This window comes from Gymnoscopelus microlampas, assembly GCF_963454915.1.
Source record: "Gymnoscopelus microlampas genome assembly, chromosome: 22".
NCBI lineage: Eukaryota > Metazoa > Chordata > Actinopteri > Myctophiformes > Myctophidae > Gymnoscopelus > Gymnoscopelus microlampas.
The window spans coordinates 14,792,341-14,811,196 of NC_139959.1; positions in this window are offsets into that span (position 1 = coordinate 14,792,341).

Below are 18,856 nucleotides of genomic sequence, written 5' to 3' on the forward strand. Positions count from 1 at the left end.
ACTCATTAATAAATCTCATGGTGCAGTAGGTTGAGGTAGAGACTTGAGAGAATTTTATTAATATTCTTTTTTTTCCCGGGGTTGATCTAATATCTACTTCATTGGTTACTTCCTCCAGCTGGATCGGGTCACTGCCGGGGGGACAGAGCCTGCAGGAAGTGTGCTTAACGGGAGGAGATCCCGGCCTAGTGCCACAAAGCTCCCGCCGCCACTTAAACACGGGAACTGCGGAACTGTCACGCTAAAAACGTCAAATGCTTTTTATTCTCAGCACTTCTATAATATTTGATTTATGTTGCACTGTAAAATATAACAATGCACCAATGCTTTCTTTCTGCACAGATAAAGTCTCCTGCACAGTCAAGGGCCCACGTTCAGTGGTTCCTCTACTGTGAGAAAACATGTTTTCTCATAGATCTTTCTGGAAACATAGAGCCACATCTGTTTCATGTGACTTTACTTAAGGGGTTTTAGGGCGGTTGAGCTTAAACTTATTTTGGCCAAATGAAGAATTACCATAACCAATCAGACAATACACTTATTACATTATATGCTGCATTTCATTTTCGGGGACAGGTGTTCTGTATTAGTGTCCGATCATATTACAGGCAAAGTGAAATAACCCGCACCTGGAGAAAAGTACATATTTTCTTTTGATACACAAAAGGGAGGAGGCAAAATTTTTGTCTTTTCGCTCCCCTTCACGTCTTTTTTTTTAATCAGACAATGCGATTTATAATACCTGGAGTGCAGCCCAGGTAACCTGAGTAGGTGAGCACCGTTGTGTTTGTCTGAGGCACCTTTCACATGGGGGTGCATTCCAATGGTCGTGACAGCCCAACAACAAGTCAATCAATCACATTGTGCATGCCAGTAATTTAGTAAGTGTTACACTATCTCCTTTGTAAGCCACAGGACAACAGCGGGAGTCAAAGAAACTAGACAACAAAATATTTACAACCAAGGCACGCACGCAGGTTTGCATACATACAGAACTGTTCTGTTCAACAATCACACATGAAACACATATACAGTAAATACACACTCAATAGTCACACTTTTATTTTATATGTTGGAAGAGAAAACTTTACCCCTAACATTACAGCTCATCTGTACAGTAGCACTTAATTAACCACATGCTGACAATCTACTATGAAATACAGTTCCGCATCAGCATTTATAATGTCTTGATTTGCAAGAAAACTGTTCAAATACCACAATAAACAAAGTGAATATGTTGATTAATTGAGGCTATACAGCTCAGAGCTGAAGGTGGACCAACTGCCAAATCAAATACTTTGCAGGTAGGAAAGCAAAATGCTCTGAAAAAATGTGGTTCAATCTGCACTCCATCAGTGGTTATAATGGAGAGGACGAAGTATGGTCAGTGTTAGAGGAGAGAGTAAAATAATGAGCCAACCACTCTGAAAAATGTGTAATACAAATACACTACGCACAGCAGCATCAGACACCAAAGTCTCCCCACTAAAAGAGCTTAAAGGGATAGTTCACCCCAAAAATCGATTAGTCACCCTATGGAGACTTGAATTAATGGATTATTTGGTTTTTTTGTCACATTCCTAAGCAAATAATTTGATGACCGGCAGCGGTTCTGGTAGGAGACACAAAGATTCTCCTTTGTGTCTCCTACCGGAACCGCTGACTACCGGTCTGCTGTGGTCATCAAATTATTGGGTTAGGAATGCGACAAAAACTAAAGAATATCCATGAATTATAGTCTCCATGGGGTGACTAATCGACAGAAATAGTTTTTTTGGGTGAACTATCCCATTAAAAGGAGTGGTGTGATGGGACATCAAGTATTAGAAATGTGCAGTTGGGAGCCCTCTTCCAATATTCCAGAGTACAACTACTGTACTACCTAGATAATATGGATATATATATTTTTTTTAATAAATAACATAGGTGCTGATTATGGGTGTTCTTTGGTTCCCTTTGCTTAGTCTTGAGACTTAATTTATAGTTTATCATACAAAAATGGTCAACGCTAGCCTTTAGCCTTTAAATTACCAAGAGTGTTATCTACTCAAACTGGTGCTGATACAGCTGGCAGTCATATTCCGTGTTATCAGACAGGGCCTTTACCTCACCATGGCAGAGGAATATGTTAGCTGCCGTGCCAGAAGGTTTCTGGCCCCTGATAACAGACACGCTTGATGGTTTCAAGAGGCTTGATGTGCTCGTTAGAAAATGAGTCGTATATTTCAAAGGTAAATACTCTCAAAACTGTCATGAGGAATAACAGAGAGGGGGTTTCACACTGACAGTGTTCTTGGATATAACACAAATCCACAGAAATGTCACCCACAACCAACTCCTAAGCTCTCACTCAGCTCCTTTCCAAACTCTGCCAGCTTTGCCTTGCATTTGTGTGAGCATATATAATACATCAACTAAGCTTCTTCAGCCAAGGGTGCTTGCTTAAATTATTAATGTTGTATAGGAGGGTTGCCAGACTACGTCTTTGGTTTAAATGCAATTATGTTCACACAGCCACCACCAATTGGTACTCCCCAGAGCTGGTATTTGCCACCAGACGGTTTTATTTCACGATGATTTTATTGTTTTTCTATCCCCAGAGGAGGAAAAAAGGCATTGGATGTGCAAAGCGTCTACCCTGCTGTGATATAATGAAGATAGAATTACTGACAAACCTCTGCCATAAACCCCAGCTACAGCCCATGTGGCGGTCCTAATCATAATACTTCTATCTTCACCAGGACCTTTTAAACACGTATGACAAACATCTCCATCCATAAAGGAACAGATAAATGGCAAAACTGAATGGAAAGCTGTTTGCCTCGTAGCAATAGGTCAGCAATAGGTGTGGTTGAGTCCACAGACGGATAGTGATCATGTGGATTAAACTGTATTTAGCCACACTTGTCTCCTGGGGTTTTCCTTGGCTACGTGCGAGCAGACAGCGAGCCAAAGCCCTGCTTGCTATTTTGACAGCAGAGCCAGAAAAAACAAAAGCGTTTTGCTTTTCCATTGAAAAAAAGTGAGAGAGAAAGAAATGAAGATGTAGTGAAGAGAAACGGTAGTCCCTCAGCCACTGCCTTACTCGATCCATATGCGAGGCTTAGAGGCAGGAAATACCCACAATTCAGTGTAATCAGGGTAGAGGCCGCCTACCCCATTGGAGCAGACCTGGTGGAACTGATTGGGTGCCATTAGGGCCGGCAGGAGCAGAACATGCAGCACACTCAGAAAAGTTTAATTTTTTATACGGCCATAGACACAATCACAGTAATGGAAAGGAGCAAGCTCGATCTCCCATGAAAGTTTAAGTGGGAATGGATTTGTAAAGGTATTTACCATATGAATTTTATGTTCACCTCTAATCTCTAATCTCTAAGCTACGCGTTTTAAACTACTACCAATTGCTGCTCTGCGTTTTGTGGGGTTGCCGTCAACACGCGATTGTCCTGGTGTGGAATGACACATTTCAAAATGCCAATGTTTGATCACTGCAAGATCACTTCAAATAAAAATGTCCCAGAGACTCATGGCTGCACATCGTCAATTCACTTTGAATCACAAAGGAACATTTGTACGTCGCTCGGTTCCCTTACTTATTCACAAACTTGCACTTTTCTGCGGTCCCAACGTTCAACCACAAGTACAGTAAGACTTCAACAGCGCAAACGACAATGCGCTTCCCAAAGAAGGCAACGGTTGTTTGACAGGCCAGCGGCTTGGTTTCATGATGAGGGAGAACTGTTGGCATGTTAAACCATAATAACACTTCCACCAAAACTAGCGTGCTAGCTGTAGCCCTGTGTCGAAAACCAGAGAGGGGTTTCCCGGTTATACAAACAGAGGCTGGTTGTCTTGTTGTCTGCTGCTTGATGTTTATGGAGTTTGAGGGGTCTGCTTGTTTACTGATAGTTGGTTTTGGTGTGTCCCTTTAGAAAAAAATAAGTAGGGAGGTGGAAAGAAGCAAGAAGAAGCAAGAAGAGTGACAGCTAAGTGGTTTGGTCAAAGGGAGAGCATCTGCCATTGATTTAAAGTGTGGCCCAATAAAGACCCGTGGCACTGGTGTAAACCCTCTCTCTTTTTTGTCTCTCTATCAGCCTGTCTCTCTCATTCTTTCTTCTTTCTTTCGTTCTCTCTCTCTCTCTCTCTCTCATATTCTCTTTCTCTCTCAGACCACCGACACACACACACACAGGTTTCAAATATTACTGTTCATGTATTCACTTTAAGGACATCTAAGGATACAAACAGGCACTGCTTAAGCTACACTAGACTGAAAAGAGTGTTTGTTCCCTTTTGTTGGATAGACCTGCAGCCTGTAAGCGTCTATCAACGTGTATTTGACACACACACACACACACACACACACACACACACACACACACACACACACACACACACACACACACACACACACACACACACACACACACACACACACACACACACACACACACACACACAAAGTTTGAGAGTAGGAGAGAGGACTGGTATAGTTAAATCCTTGATTTGTACCTCTCTAAACTCTCACAAGTCCCCTGTGCCCCTCCACCCCCGTTCGCCGCCTCCCACACAATTCCCAGGTCAACAGAGCGCTCAATATGAGGCGCGTCTGCATGGTCTACTGTGACAGCATATGGTTATCCACTTAAGGTGTCCAGAGACACTCGTACTTCATACATTTCCAATAAACAATCGACTAAGGGGCTTATCCAATCAAAGTGGGCACAATTAAAAGCTCTCCTCTTCTCTCAGGAAAAAAAAGAAAAAAGACTTCTCGGGAAATTCGGAAACAGTCAACATACTTTCTTTGAATGTTTAGAAATGTATACATGTACTGTATTCCAATACACTAGAATGGATGTGATGTGATTTGCATGATATAGTGGAAGGTGCCTAATTTGCAGAGAATAATAATCTCTCTCTCTCTCTCTCTCTCTCTCTCTGTGTGTCTCTCCCTGTCTCTTTCTCGCTCTGTCTGTCTGTCTGTCTGTCTGTCTGTGCAAAGTATCAGCTCTTAACAGTATTCTGTACATGCCTGGCAAGAAAAAGATCCATACTGTCTGCAAGTGAAGCATAAACACAATATTAGAAGCTGATTATATCATGTTTTTTAATCAGGCTCTAGAATGGTATCATATGATGGTTTCTGAACATTTTCAATTACATTTTAAATGGTACATTCACCATGGAGAAGTATGTTCCCTTTTAGGAAGCAATTATACATTTCGGCATTTAGAGGCACGCTGTGCACATGTTTGTGCTGTAAACATATAGGGGAAAATTAGGATGATATGAACCCAAGGATGTAGCCATAATCCAGACGTCTGCAGCGATTACCACATCAACCTCTGTGTGCAACAATAAGAAAGGCGTCCATCCTTCTTTCCCAGATGTTGGTATATAGATCTCGACAAAGAACAAAACTCTGTTACGTTATAAAACCCCTCACTCCTTTATCATACAGAATGCGCTCACCATCAGGCTCAGCTATATGTTCCCATATTGCCAGAGTGTTTATGATAGACAGATGCTCTCGCTCTCTCTCTCTCTCTCTCTCTCTAAGTTCCTGACCAGTGCGTGTATTTGGCGTTGCATGGCGACAGGGCGGCAGGCGTGATGGAGACGTCTGTTCAGATTGATAGTATCTCTGAGAGGGGGCTCCCACGGGAGAGCAAGGGAGTTATCCTATTAGAGCCCCTCCTTTCCTACACTCCTCCCTTCTTCCTGTACTACATGGGAGAGCGACCATCGTTGCCTGGTCTCTCTCTCCCTCTCTCTCGCTTGCGAGGGGAAAAGGCTAATGGCCCTCATTGCAGAATGCACAGCCTTCTCCTCGCAGTCTGTGGACTGTCTGACTCCTCCTCTGTCTTTCTACTCTCTCTCTCTCTCTCTCCCCCCTCTTACTCTCTCTCTCTCCTTCCTCCACAACCTCTCCACACTGCAGCCTCACAACTGATTCCCAGGATCAATAGTGCTCAGTGTGTGCCCCTACAACCCCCCCACCGCCACCCCTCCAGCTCGTCGGGTCATAAATCACCTCCGTGTTCCTCTTGCAGGAAGGATGCCTCAGCTAGAAACCATCTCCACCAGGCTCAGGTCGGGCGTAAAGGTGAGGACAGTTTAACTGGCTCTCCCCCAAAAACATGCCCTCATCTATTCCCTCTACAAAGGAGATGGACCCTAATAGTTGTTGTTTTTTTTGGCCCAGTGACTCAAGGGATGGAGTAGTAGAGGAATAAATAAGGCGGTAACATTAAGCTGTCACCCAGGGCCTTGAACAACACAGACGGACTCCTAACATGTGACGATCATTTAGAAACCGCACCGCGGAGTTCTTTCAGCTGACGGCAATGTTTTTAAAAGCAAAGCGTTAAGGAATCTCAATGAATGGAGCGGGGCCACTGGAATTTTCAAACTTCCTTGTTTTCATAAAATATTAAATCCTCTTTACTTTTAAGCATAAGGAATTGTTTATTTTTTTTCTAGATCTGATCTATCAGCAGATTGAAAATGTTTCATCGTATGAATCTTATTTAACGTTCCAATGGTTTGTGACATTATGTATTGTTGGAATAGCTCTGTTTTCACTCTGGTGCAGTCACTTGGGGGGCTGCAACAGAGGAAACAACTAAACCGCCCTCTTTTTTTTTATACCATCAGTTTTACCACTGGCATATGTAGACAGGCTGACATTCAAGCCATGCTATCTCATTGTTTAAACCTTAAACCCTGCTGTTATGTCACTCGCACTCCAAGTAGTCCAAGTAGTCCTTCCACTGCATATCTGAAAAACCATTTCCTTAACAGATCTGACTGTCAAATAAAACATTCTAACTGCACATATGTTTGATACTGAAAGTTGGGGGAAGAATCTTTGAAGATTTCAGGAGTGTGCATCTGGGCCCTCTCAGACTGTTGAGTGCCTCCAGCAGAACCGAGCGTTATTTCCCCCACGGCTTCTGGCGGCAGCAGAAAGACATTGACCTAGGCCTCCATAAGGGCCCCCAAGCGACCATCGCTTCTCCCGATGTCCATCTCCGGCATGAGCAAGCACCGAAGTACCAGACATTTTTACACCCTAACTTATGCAACTCAACCATATCGGCAAGGGTGCGCTTTTCAGATGTTACAATAACGGACGGTGAAGAGAGAACCATAAAAAAGGGGGTATACAGCTGAAAAAGGGCTATAGTTCTTTTTAAGATCAGGGGGCCTACTGTAAGTTTGTCAACTGGGGCCTGCGTGAGGCTGCCCCATAGGTGGACTCAACAGTGGTTACACATAGTGTTCCAGGGTTTTGAGGACATCAAAGGTGGTATGAAGAAGGCGAGGCACCCTGGGCAGGGGAGGCTGATATATGGGGCGAGGAGACAGCGAGCAGGGAGACAATAAGAGGCTCATTGAGGGACTTGTACGGAAACCTCTTGCACAAACTTTCAGTGCTCCTCTTGTGACCCGTGCTCCTGAGTGCGTTAGGTACAAATCTTGTCAGTACAGGGGGAAAATATTATTCTATGGGTTTTCCCTACAGAGTAATGGTTAGAGACCATTTGCGATACAAGGTCAGCCGATGGCGGTGGTTCGCCTTTAACTCGAAGCATGAGTACAACACATTAGACTGGGATCACGTTCATTAAATCTTTCACTGTTCCACTGTGTAACCACATGTTTAAAAAGTCATCATTTTCAATGGGGCATGCACCAATTCTTGGGAGCTTAAATCAACTTCTCTGCTATTATGTTGGTTTAGGAGATGAACAGTGGAAGGCCAGGGCAGAAACATGGGAGCGGCCCTTAAGCGTGTGAGTTTTCTTTTAGCGCATACAATTTATGCTTGAGTTAAAGGCATTTCTGGGAGAAGACAGTATAATTACTGATAAGAACTCCATCCACAACAAAAGAGGCACTTTTAGTTTTAACTCTTCTGCTCTGGACCAAGAATCGCTTACGACTATCATAACACAGGTAGTCCATTATGTCTGCACATTACGATAAAGAATACACACATAAGTGGAGACTCTTACCCGACAATGGCTTTCCTATTGCAAGTGTGGGTAATCGTCTTGTGGGGGTGAGCAGGGGGGGGGGTGGGGGGGGTTACTGTGTTTTGGCAAATTGCACCAGATTCATCTGGCTATAGGCGTCCCCCTTTCCTGAGCTCTCCTCAGGTTTCCTCTTCCCCATCACAGTGCAGGCCCTTATCATGCTGCCCACTCTCAATAGGCAGGGCCAACGCTAAGATTTCAGATGCTGGCCCACCTCTCTGGAGGAACAGGTGTCCCTTCTGTCTGCCCGTGGTCGAGGTCCCGCGGTGGAAGCATGGGAAAGGGCAGCCACCGCAGTGGTTCTACCCCAGCGGACAGGTAACAGTAGGCCTTTCAGCTCGGGCCTGAATTCAGCTAAATTGGCATCCTTTAAGGAACCGGTGGAAGTCGTTGGAAGTGGAAAATAAAGAACGGAAATTCTCCCGACGATTCCCTGTTGGCTTGGGAGTATGGTGTACAAACAATGGGAAAGGAGAGAAACTATTTTGATGTGTAAATGAGATAAGAAAAAAAGGAAAATGCCTCAGTCAGGGCTGTTTTATTTTTTTCTATAACAGAAAAACTCTAACTGTCCAACTTCCAACAGCAACGTATCCAATATATTGAAAAAGATTATATCTGGAAAAACTAAATAAATATTGATAGACCATTTATCACTGTAAACAGTGATAAATATCCTTAAATGCTACCAACGCTGATATTCATGAATTTCACTGCTCATAAAGGAGTCGCCTTGGGAGCCGTGCTATATCAGAAGCACCAGATATATTTCCTAATGAGATAACTTGTGAAGGTAAGATCCAGACTTAAGTCAGGGAGGCTTGTGGCCCTGGTGATGAGCTGGTACTTCTTGCGACACATCAAAAGAGAAGCAGTGTTACCCCTGGAGCATCCACCCTGTCAGCTCCAGCTCTGATCAATGGCCCAGGTGTGGAGGAGTAGACCAGGGCAAGTAAATATCTCCGAGGCTAACACCTTTAACTACTCTCTTTAGATGCAAACTAATTCGTATGAGAGACTCGTCACTGGTCTGGGTTCATGATAGCACAAACGTTAAGCTATAAACCATAAATCCAAATGATACCATCGAGCCCTGTCACAGAAAAGGCTAAATGTGAGGTTGTTCTAAAATGTATTTCTGAATAAGCAATTAAAGGTAATAAATAATGCAATGTTGCCACAGTTATGGATGTTATTTTAAATGTTAACTCTCACTAAATTGTCCATACAGCATGCACTCTGATCCCTATACATTCATAAACTTCCAGCTAAATCATCCGAGTCTATCTGTGCCTCGGGGAAGCTCAAGGGTCAGGAACAAAGACATTTTCAAATGTCATTATTAGTGACCTCTACTCTCCAAATGGATGTAGAGTGATAATATATTGATGGCTTTGTCATTAAAAACAGTTTCAGGCTCCTCGTGGATTCATTTGCACTGACCCAGAATGCAGTATTTTCTTAACACAAGCAGCAGGCGGCTTTGATGTTATCTGCTTATCCAAACAGTGGAGGGCCGGCCGCCCCTGCCCAGCCTGTGGCCGCCTCGGTCCCGCGGAGGACGGCTACGATTAATCATCGTGAAGCCTGCGAGAGCGCGCTCATAAATCGCCCCGCCGCTCCTTAAACAGGAGAGTCCCAGGGCGGCCGCCGTCATTTATCAACACTCTCCCACTCCGGATGCGGAGTAAATAAAACTCTGAATATGGAGGGGGTGGGGGGGGGGGGGGGGGGGTAGGGGGACCTGTGATGTTGAGCATATCAAGGGGAACATAATGGCTTTATCCTGTGAGCGATGTGTTTCTCTCTCAGCTTTGCCCTGCACTGAAATAAATACAGCCGATGCCATACTGTAGCTGCCCAACGTTTCCCTCAAGTGGAGATGGAAGTAAAATACATTGTCTGGTCTTGTGGATGTGGTCCTGTGCTTTCATCACCAACAATAGATGACAGGTCAAAGACGCATATTGCTGGTCAGATCCCTAAAGCACAGCTGGACGCGCTTCAGTGAAGGTCGAGCATGTCGTCAAGGTCCCTTTAAGTAACAATGAAGACGGACACGATGACAGAGAGAGATGAAAGGGCATGGATCAACTTTGACCTATCTAAGGCAGTCCGGTTCTCCAACACTTTACTACTTCATCATCTCTTCTATACTTCCTCATCTCCTCCGTCCAGTGCTACCGAGTCCTTGTCTTCTAGAAAGGCCCGTGGTTCTTTCCAGAACCAGACGATGACTCTTTCAAGTCTGCCAGGCAGCAGTAGTGACAGATTTGAGTGGCTCCTCATGACTGGTAGGTAGGAACAATGGAGCTGAACTGAATCAGGTTACATACACACCTACACATGAGTCAGTTAGTTATAGCTTGAGGTCTTCATCATGAGTTGGACCTCCCAAGGTCAGGGCAGCATCTTTGAACTGCCTTCAACTTTAACCTTTTGTGTGGAGTATGTCTGTGTATGCTCTTGTCGCTCGTCTCTTTTTGTCTCCAACAATCGTCAGTATACGATACAACAGCGCTGGAAGCCAAAGTGACAAGGACATGAGCATGACATGGAGGAACAGCCCGTCCCGTGGTTCTATATACTGCAGCATGTAGACAATCATTCACACAACGTCGTCATGAAAGGCCCCGCAGTAATGAGGCAGGACGTTTGACACGCCGGGACATCTGAAGCTCTCACAGCAGAACCGATGAGACATCATCAGCTGCGTCATCATTTTCCCAGGATTTCAGGGGTTGATGAGGGGGTTAACGAGGCTCCTTGTGTCTGGCAACATTGGAGTCCTGTGAGGTTCTGGGAGACGCAGGAGCAGAAAGCAGTATCTCCATCATCAGTGCTCGCCGGGCCTGTCCTCACACTGGCAACCCCACAAAGCCTGCCCGGAGACAGATGACAGCGCCACAAAGACAACACAGGTGGCTGGCTGCAGACCACCTGGAGCAGAAAAGCCCCGGCCACACTAAGGCCTGTGGGAGACACCCGGGTGAGGAGAGGATGGAAGCGGGGGATGGGATATTGGGATGTTTTGAAGAGGGGTAGAGAAATGGACGGACTGAAAAGAAGGTTGGAGAAGCCTGACAAAGCAGTGAGACTAAGTTGAAGCTCCAGACAACTTTTTCCATATTGTCTTTCATTTTGTTCTGAAATAATTTGGCTTTAGATGTAACATTCTGTAACATTCATTCATTCTTCAAAGCTTTAGTTTGATTTAATATTACCCATTCAATTGTGTGTCTTGTTGAGGGCAAGAACATTATAATTTTTTTATATTTGTTTGTAGGACTAGGAATATTGTATGAACATAATCAATTAGTGTTACAAATGTGCATTTCCACAATGCTACAATAATATATTGAATTTTAAGGATTTCATTTGAGTGGATAGCACATTTTTATGTGTATACATTAGATTTCTCATAATGTTGCAAATGAAAAATATAATATATAGAAGCTTATATTTGCTTTATTAAAAATAATTACAGCTTGATTGCATTGAAATAATAATAACAATAATGATAATAATTGATTTCAGCATAAAAAAATCGAATTCAAATCTGTATTTATTTAGTAAGTGTGACATTTAATGATGGATAAGCTCATCAAAGCTTACTCTGTATCTATCACCAGCAACAGTTAAATCCTAGTCTCACGTTTCACAATAACACTGCTCAGTTCAGATTTGACCTCTCTGCCCTATTTCTTTTAACATTACCGTTTAATAACGATATGGTTCGTTCCGCTCCTAAATACGATTACATGCCCTCCTCTCAAAAGGTTTTCCTCTGACCAAGATGAATCTCTCCTCGGGACTCACATTTATGTCCACCTTTGAACTGGGAGAGATGCTTTAGTGCCATGACCTCAATCCATTGCCATTAAAGCGAAGTGAACTTTTATCCAGACAGGACAATCCCTGGATCGAATTCTTCGACATGATGGAGAATTTCTGGAGCCAGTTGATCTTTACTGCAAAGATGGACTTCCAATGAGGTGAAGTGGACTTCACAGCCTCTTCAAACCTATCAAGTTTTCCTGTTGGACCAGTAGTCAGACTTTGGAAGAAAGAGAGAGAATGGTGGGTGGGGGGTGGGGTGCAGCATCGGCGATCGGAGTGGGACTGATTGAAATCACAGGAGAGGCCTGTATTCCCAGCAGTGGGCCTAGTTCACTTTTTAACATACTGCTGTTGTCTGTGCTTTAACATGGCAGTAACACCAGATTATGGCCATACCTGATGCTGCAAGGGCAGCCTTGAGCCACCATTAAAAGACAAGATACTGCAGATAACCCTCCATTCTGTCACTGTGCTGAAAGCTGTGCTGGTAAAACAATGCCGAACACAGGTTTCCATGAAATAAACACTCACTCACAGGCCTGTTATTCCCCTATGGCTGTCAGATCTTAAAAAGAGTTGTTCTCCTCTTGGCATCCTTTCCACACATTCTTTCTCTTGTCCCACCATTTTCTACCACTTTCTCTTCTCTTTCTTCTCTTCCTTGTCTTCCTCTGTCTCTTTCAATATATGTATTGTCTCCCGAGTGTCTGTTTGTCCTGCCCCTGGGTCCTGACTGAGCTGAGTATGAGCCCTTCACGTCCAGTAGAAGGCTTGCCCGTCTGTCTGCAAGCCTCTTCAACAGCTGTCATTTAAAAAAAAAACAGACATTCATAATTGGTGTTCCAGACTTGAGGAAACTGGACTAAAATATTTGCATAATTTCACAGAGGACGGAGGAAATTGTTAAAACATGTGAGCCGGAGAGCTGCCCGCCGTAACTCTACCCGCTGACCGAGTGGCTCTTGGGTGCCACCCAGCGCCAACCGTGCCAGGAGGGAGCGACGGGGGGAGGGTGGGGTAGAGCGACAGAAGAGAGAGAGGCGAGGAGTGAAAAGGTCATTCTGACAGATCTTATCAGGGTGTCTCACCTTCTTACATCGCTCAGAGCCAGAGAGGACCTGACACAGGCACAGCCAAGGCTCACAGTATCGTATGAACCCAACGCTGGGTGTTTCTACTTAGTCCAGACTACCACCCCCACCCCCCACCCCTCCTCACCCCCCTTTTTACATTTTGCCTGCCATTTATACTCATTTACTCATATGGGTCTTGTATTTATTTCCCCAGACTCAAACAGAGGTCAACGCTTTAATTCTCACGCCACTGAATTATTGTGCACAATCAAATCAAAAGACAATACAATACAATGTTGTTGCTGTTGGGCAGAATTCGGCAGAATCGCCTTCTTCGTCATACTACAGTGTCACACAGAAGTAGTAAAAACGTAGCAGATCTACAAGACTAACGACGTGCCGCATATGAGCTCTTAGATCTGCTATTTTTGCAATCTTTTAATTTTTTGGGTGAAATTGAAAGTGGTCAAGTCTGTCTATGGATTTAATAAATATTGAACCAACAAGAGCTTGTGACTAAATAATTACTACATTGGATCCATTGGAACAAAGGTTCTTTTTTCAATTTCCCCGAAAAGTAACAGTTTTGGTCTCCACCCGACAGCTGTGACGATATAATACAATGTGCTATTGCATCAAAGTTCCCAGCACCTCCCAAAGTATTGAAGCACTTCTACACTACATGGGTAGTTAAGCAGTTACTTCTGCCTCCGTCCTCATGCTCTCCTCCGCCCCGTTTCCCACACCACCAAGCAGAGTGGTGGGCGTCCGCAGCACGGCACCACAGCTGAAGGCAGTGTAATTAAACGGACCCTGGCCATGTGGAAAAGACATAGAGCTTTAAAAAGAACCTCGCTGGAGATAACGTGAGCGCAGAGCAGATAGGTCACATGGGAACACTCTGTTTATTGGGGATGCCAGCTGCAACAGAGACGCTGCCGGAGAGCTTTGTCACCTTGTAAATCAGAGGTTCCCAAACTTTTTAGCTTGAGACCCAAAACAGAAATGTGATTGTCTCCGTGCCCCCCCCCCCCCCCCCCGGGACCCAAACTAGTGAAAATAGATGATCTACATGCTCACAACGCGTTGTGACCCATAACAATCGGTCCGCGACCCAAAATTGGGCCCGACCCATTGTTTGGGAAACAAAGTGTTGTAAATGGCGGAGAGGACAGAGAACCATATGAGAAAGTGAATGAGGGGTACACCACGGCAAAATCCTGAGTGTTTATTTTACTCTAAACTGTGGGACACCAGAGGGACAGGGAGCCGAGGGAATGCAGTTTAAGCCTCAATTATACTTAGTTGAGTGCCGGACCGGTGTCTTGCTCAGTGAATAGCAGATATACAAGCTCACAACACAACACCATTTTTTATCTCCGGAACCTAATCTACACTATAATATTCTCAGTGTTAATTTAACTCTGTGAGTGCACAAATGGAACCAAATGGATTCATTTTGACTCACAGTCACAGACCCACAGGGTTGATTTGGTTTCTATCAATCTGGAACACCCACCCCCCAAGGACCCCTGGGGGTCCCCGGGCCCCACTTTGAGAACCAGTGTTTTAAAGTACACAGAAGAAAGACTGTGCAACTTTAGTCTATCACTGTTTACTTTGAACATTTGTCATGTTTTTTTTTGTACCACTTGTTTCATAATGTAGATGCAAATGAGCCGTCACCATCTCGCTGCACCTCATAGCCTAGAGGAGGAAACGGTTCATTAGAAATTCACTGGAGCTACAACTAATTAAGTATTATTAAAAACAACTGTGTATTAGGGGGAAAGTGATTAGATCTAATCAACTCTGGAGATAAAGTGGGTAAACAGATGATTAAACATCCGTTTCTTTATGAATACAACATAATTATTAAATCATTACGGGGATCATACACCCACCAGGGGTTGCTGTGTGTTTCTATTATCCCACAAATGAATCAATGCCACGGGCCCGAAACAGTGGGCTGTGTGGAGCACTGACAGCAAGAGAAATACGCAGTGGTGTAAAGTAACTAAGTACATTTAGTAGTACTGCACTTAAAGGACGTCTTCACCCATTTTCAACATATCCTCATATACTTGGTCCTCACTAATGCTTATTATAATATGGCACCATTTTTGTGTACTCGGTCTGTGTCTCAGAGGAGGTTTGTGGACAGTTTAGAAACCAGCCTACCAGTGACATCATCAATGGGGAATCCAAGCATCGTCAATGGGGAATCCAAGCTAATAGAAACTGCAGGCTTTCTATTCTTGGAAAGTTAAATATATAAGCTACATATAAGCTATAATGGAAGCCATTGTTCTTGCATTCATAAAAAGAAATGTATATATAAAATATTTTATATTTTGTTTGAAAAAAGAAACCTGCCTAACAATCCACAATCTAGTCATCCACAGGTACAATTTCAAGGTATTTTTTGTCTGTCTTGATACTTTATACTTTTACTCCACTACAGTTATTTGACAGCTTTATTTACTAGTTGCTTTGCAGATTTAGATCATTAATAATTAATCAAATTATTCATAAGAAATCCTCTACATTTATATTCAAAAATAGCAGATCTACAAGCTCACAAGGCATGAGCTAGATCGGCTACTTTCGAAAAGCTGACTTATAAGATAGGGCTTACGTGGTAAATGATCAATACATTTAATCAAACAACATAATATACAGGATTCTGAAATGGGCATTCTGCATAATGAGTTTTACTCTTGCTACTTGAAGTACATTTTGATGCCTATTTGATGCCTACTTTGACTTAAGCAAGATTATGAATGTAGGATATCCCTTGTAAAAAAACATCTTTACACTGTGGTATTGCTACTTTAGTCCAAAATAGTCCAAAATAGGAGAGGTTCTGCCACTGGAAATATGCACAATCATGCTGTTAACAGGCACATGAATCTCTATTTACAGTAGGCAACATGCAAGCCACGTAAATGTAGGGAATACCTGTGCGAAGGTACACATTTCCACAGGATTTGGTTTGTCACAATACAGTGGATGACATGCTGTATCTATAATTTAAAAGTGTTTCCAGTCAAATTGAGGGAATATTTGAACCTCTGTGCTTCTAGCATGGACTTTGGATTCCAACCTTGGATCGTGGCCACTGGGCAATACATCAGTATTATATTATCATGATATAACATTACACATAAAAGATATGATACCACTTCACAATGTGTAGTATCATGGGACTTTCAATTGGCACAGTAATACATCTTTTAGAGCAACAAAAAATAATATTCAGGTTTGCTTCATGTTAAAGTAGGTTGCCGTTTTCTAAAAAGTTCTACAGTTTCAGAATAGTTTATCCGACACTGGTTGTGCCACCATTACCAAATAGTACTCAGTAATGCCTATATATTAACTAAGTTGGTTACATCACTTACATCAAAAGATACATCACTTTGCTGCAATGCAGCCTTTAAGACCTGGAAAATACAACATCCCATACAATATCCCAAATCCCAGGCGATAAAGCCTCATATGACAATATCGCTATAATGCTGATATGCTTGATTGATTGATTGAATACTTTATTTACAGCAAAACCTGAGGGCTTGTTTCCATTGTGTGCTCAGCCCTACGAGTGATGTTGAAAAGAGAGACAATGCGAGAGAGACAGCAAGGAAGAGAAAGTGTAGGCTATACCTGTATTATATGTGTGATAGAATGTGACAGATGTGACTGTGTGTCTCTGATAAAGGAGAGAGAGCTCTGTGTCTTTGTGTGTGTGTGTGTGTGTGTGTGTGTGTGTGTGTGTGTGTGTGTGTGTGTGTGTCAGAGTGTGTGTGTGTGTGTGTGTGTGTGTGTGTGTGTGTGTGTGTGTGTGTGTGTGCTTGCGTGCGTGACTGCGTGTGTGCATGTGCATGCGCGTGTGTGCGTGAGTGTCTATGTTGACAGAACAAACGACCTACTCTGTCATGCATGGCCTTGAGAAACCTCCATGGATTTAGGACCCGTCGGCCCAGGGGCTCTCGGGGCGTCCTTGGAGCTGCCCGTTTGTCTCTTTCCACACCGCCGACTGGCCAAACAGCGGGGTCCTTCGCCTCTCCCACGGGTCACGTCCCCCTCAACCCCCGGCAAGCTTTGATCTGATGGACGGGAGAAAGAAGGACTTTGGGAACTTTGAGCTGCGTGTGTGTGTGTGTGTGTGTGTGTGTGTGTGTGTGTGTGTGTGTGTGTGTGTGTGTTCAGTTGAAGGATGGATGCAGTAGGCTGAAAGGGGGGGATGGTCAGGGTCAGGTGGGGTCAAAGGCCTGCGTCCATCCCTCCTGTTCACTGTTTACGCGAGAGCTGCTACCGCACGCACGCACACACGCACAAATATACTATGATATACACAAAGACACATTCCACCATTTAAATTGATTAAGATATGATATTAATTATACTATTATAATTATTATACCTCAACATGCCTCTACAAATAATCAAAACAGATTTAACCGCATGCATTAACCCTGGTGTCCCCATTTTGGACATGTCATCATTAATAGGCTAACATTTTCAGAAAATTGAAAAAAATAATAATATAATGACAGCCATTGTTCTCGCATTAATACAAATCATTAATCAAAATTAGAAAATCAAAATATTGAAGAAAAAAATGAACCTTCCTAACGATGATGTCACTGGTAGATGGGTTTCTGAAGTGTCCACAGCCCTCCTATGAGACACAGACTAAGTAGAAAATAATTACACAATTTTATCAGGACCATTAGTGAGGATCTATTATATGAAGATAGGTTGAAAATGGGTGAAGTCGTACTTTAAGATCTTATTTTTGAAAAACATCAAAACATTTGGTAATTTCTTGAAAAGAACTGAACATTTTAGAAAAATGTTGCCACCCCAGTGTGAAAAGTGGTTAATCACTCCAGCAATATGTCGCAATCAACCACATAATACTATACTCAACAACACAGATCAAGATCATGTGTTGCATCTCTTATTCTTGAATCCCCTCCACCCCCGCATCAGAAAATGAAATGTATTACTATTATTATCATTTTGTTTGTTCAAATGATTGAAGAGCATCACCCAGGGGCAAATTAATATTTGTGTGTGTGTGTAATAATTAGTATACTCTTGATGTTGTGTGTGTGTGACTGTGTTGACGTGTGTGTGTGTGTGTGTGTGTGTGCACGTGCACGCCGTGCGTGTGTGTGTGCATGTACTAGACCTCCACGTGGGTCTCTGCTCTCCACGCCTCTTCCCCACAGACGGCCTCTCTCTGACCACCATAGAGCCATCAGCTCTCTCTCAGTCTTACCCAGGACAGCCCATCTTTTGAAGGCTGAGTAATTAACGTGCCATCTGATACGCCATCCGGCCAAAGAGGCTCTCCACAGGGACATATACGCACATACATGCACACTCACACAAATGCACGCACGCACACATGTCCATGTACCCACCCACGCACACACCCACGGTCTAACACGCGCACAGACACACAGGTGATCCATCAAGCGGCGTTAACTGGCCCAGCATCGCTGTCAGCTGTCTCTCTGTGTATGGTGGTGACCCCAAGGCTTGCCCAAAGAGACCATAATGTGCCATAATGACAATCCCCACTTCAGCTAAGCTAAAGTAGAGGGATCTACTGTGGAATTTGGATACTGTATATGTCAAGGTTTTCTCTATAAACGTGATGTCTGATCATACACGCAAAGTCTCACACATACCTTAATTACCCTGAAGCACCTTTGGTCCTGAGGTACAAATAAAAGAATAGAAAAACATTAGTAGCATATGGGAATCTAATTTTAAATTATCATCCTTACTTAATACGTAATTTACAACACACTGAGATACCGTATTTAATACAAGATTAAAACTGATGAACATATTTTTTTACTGTCATCTGATTTAATA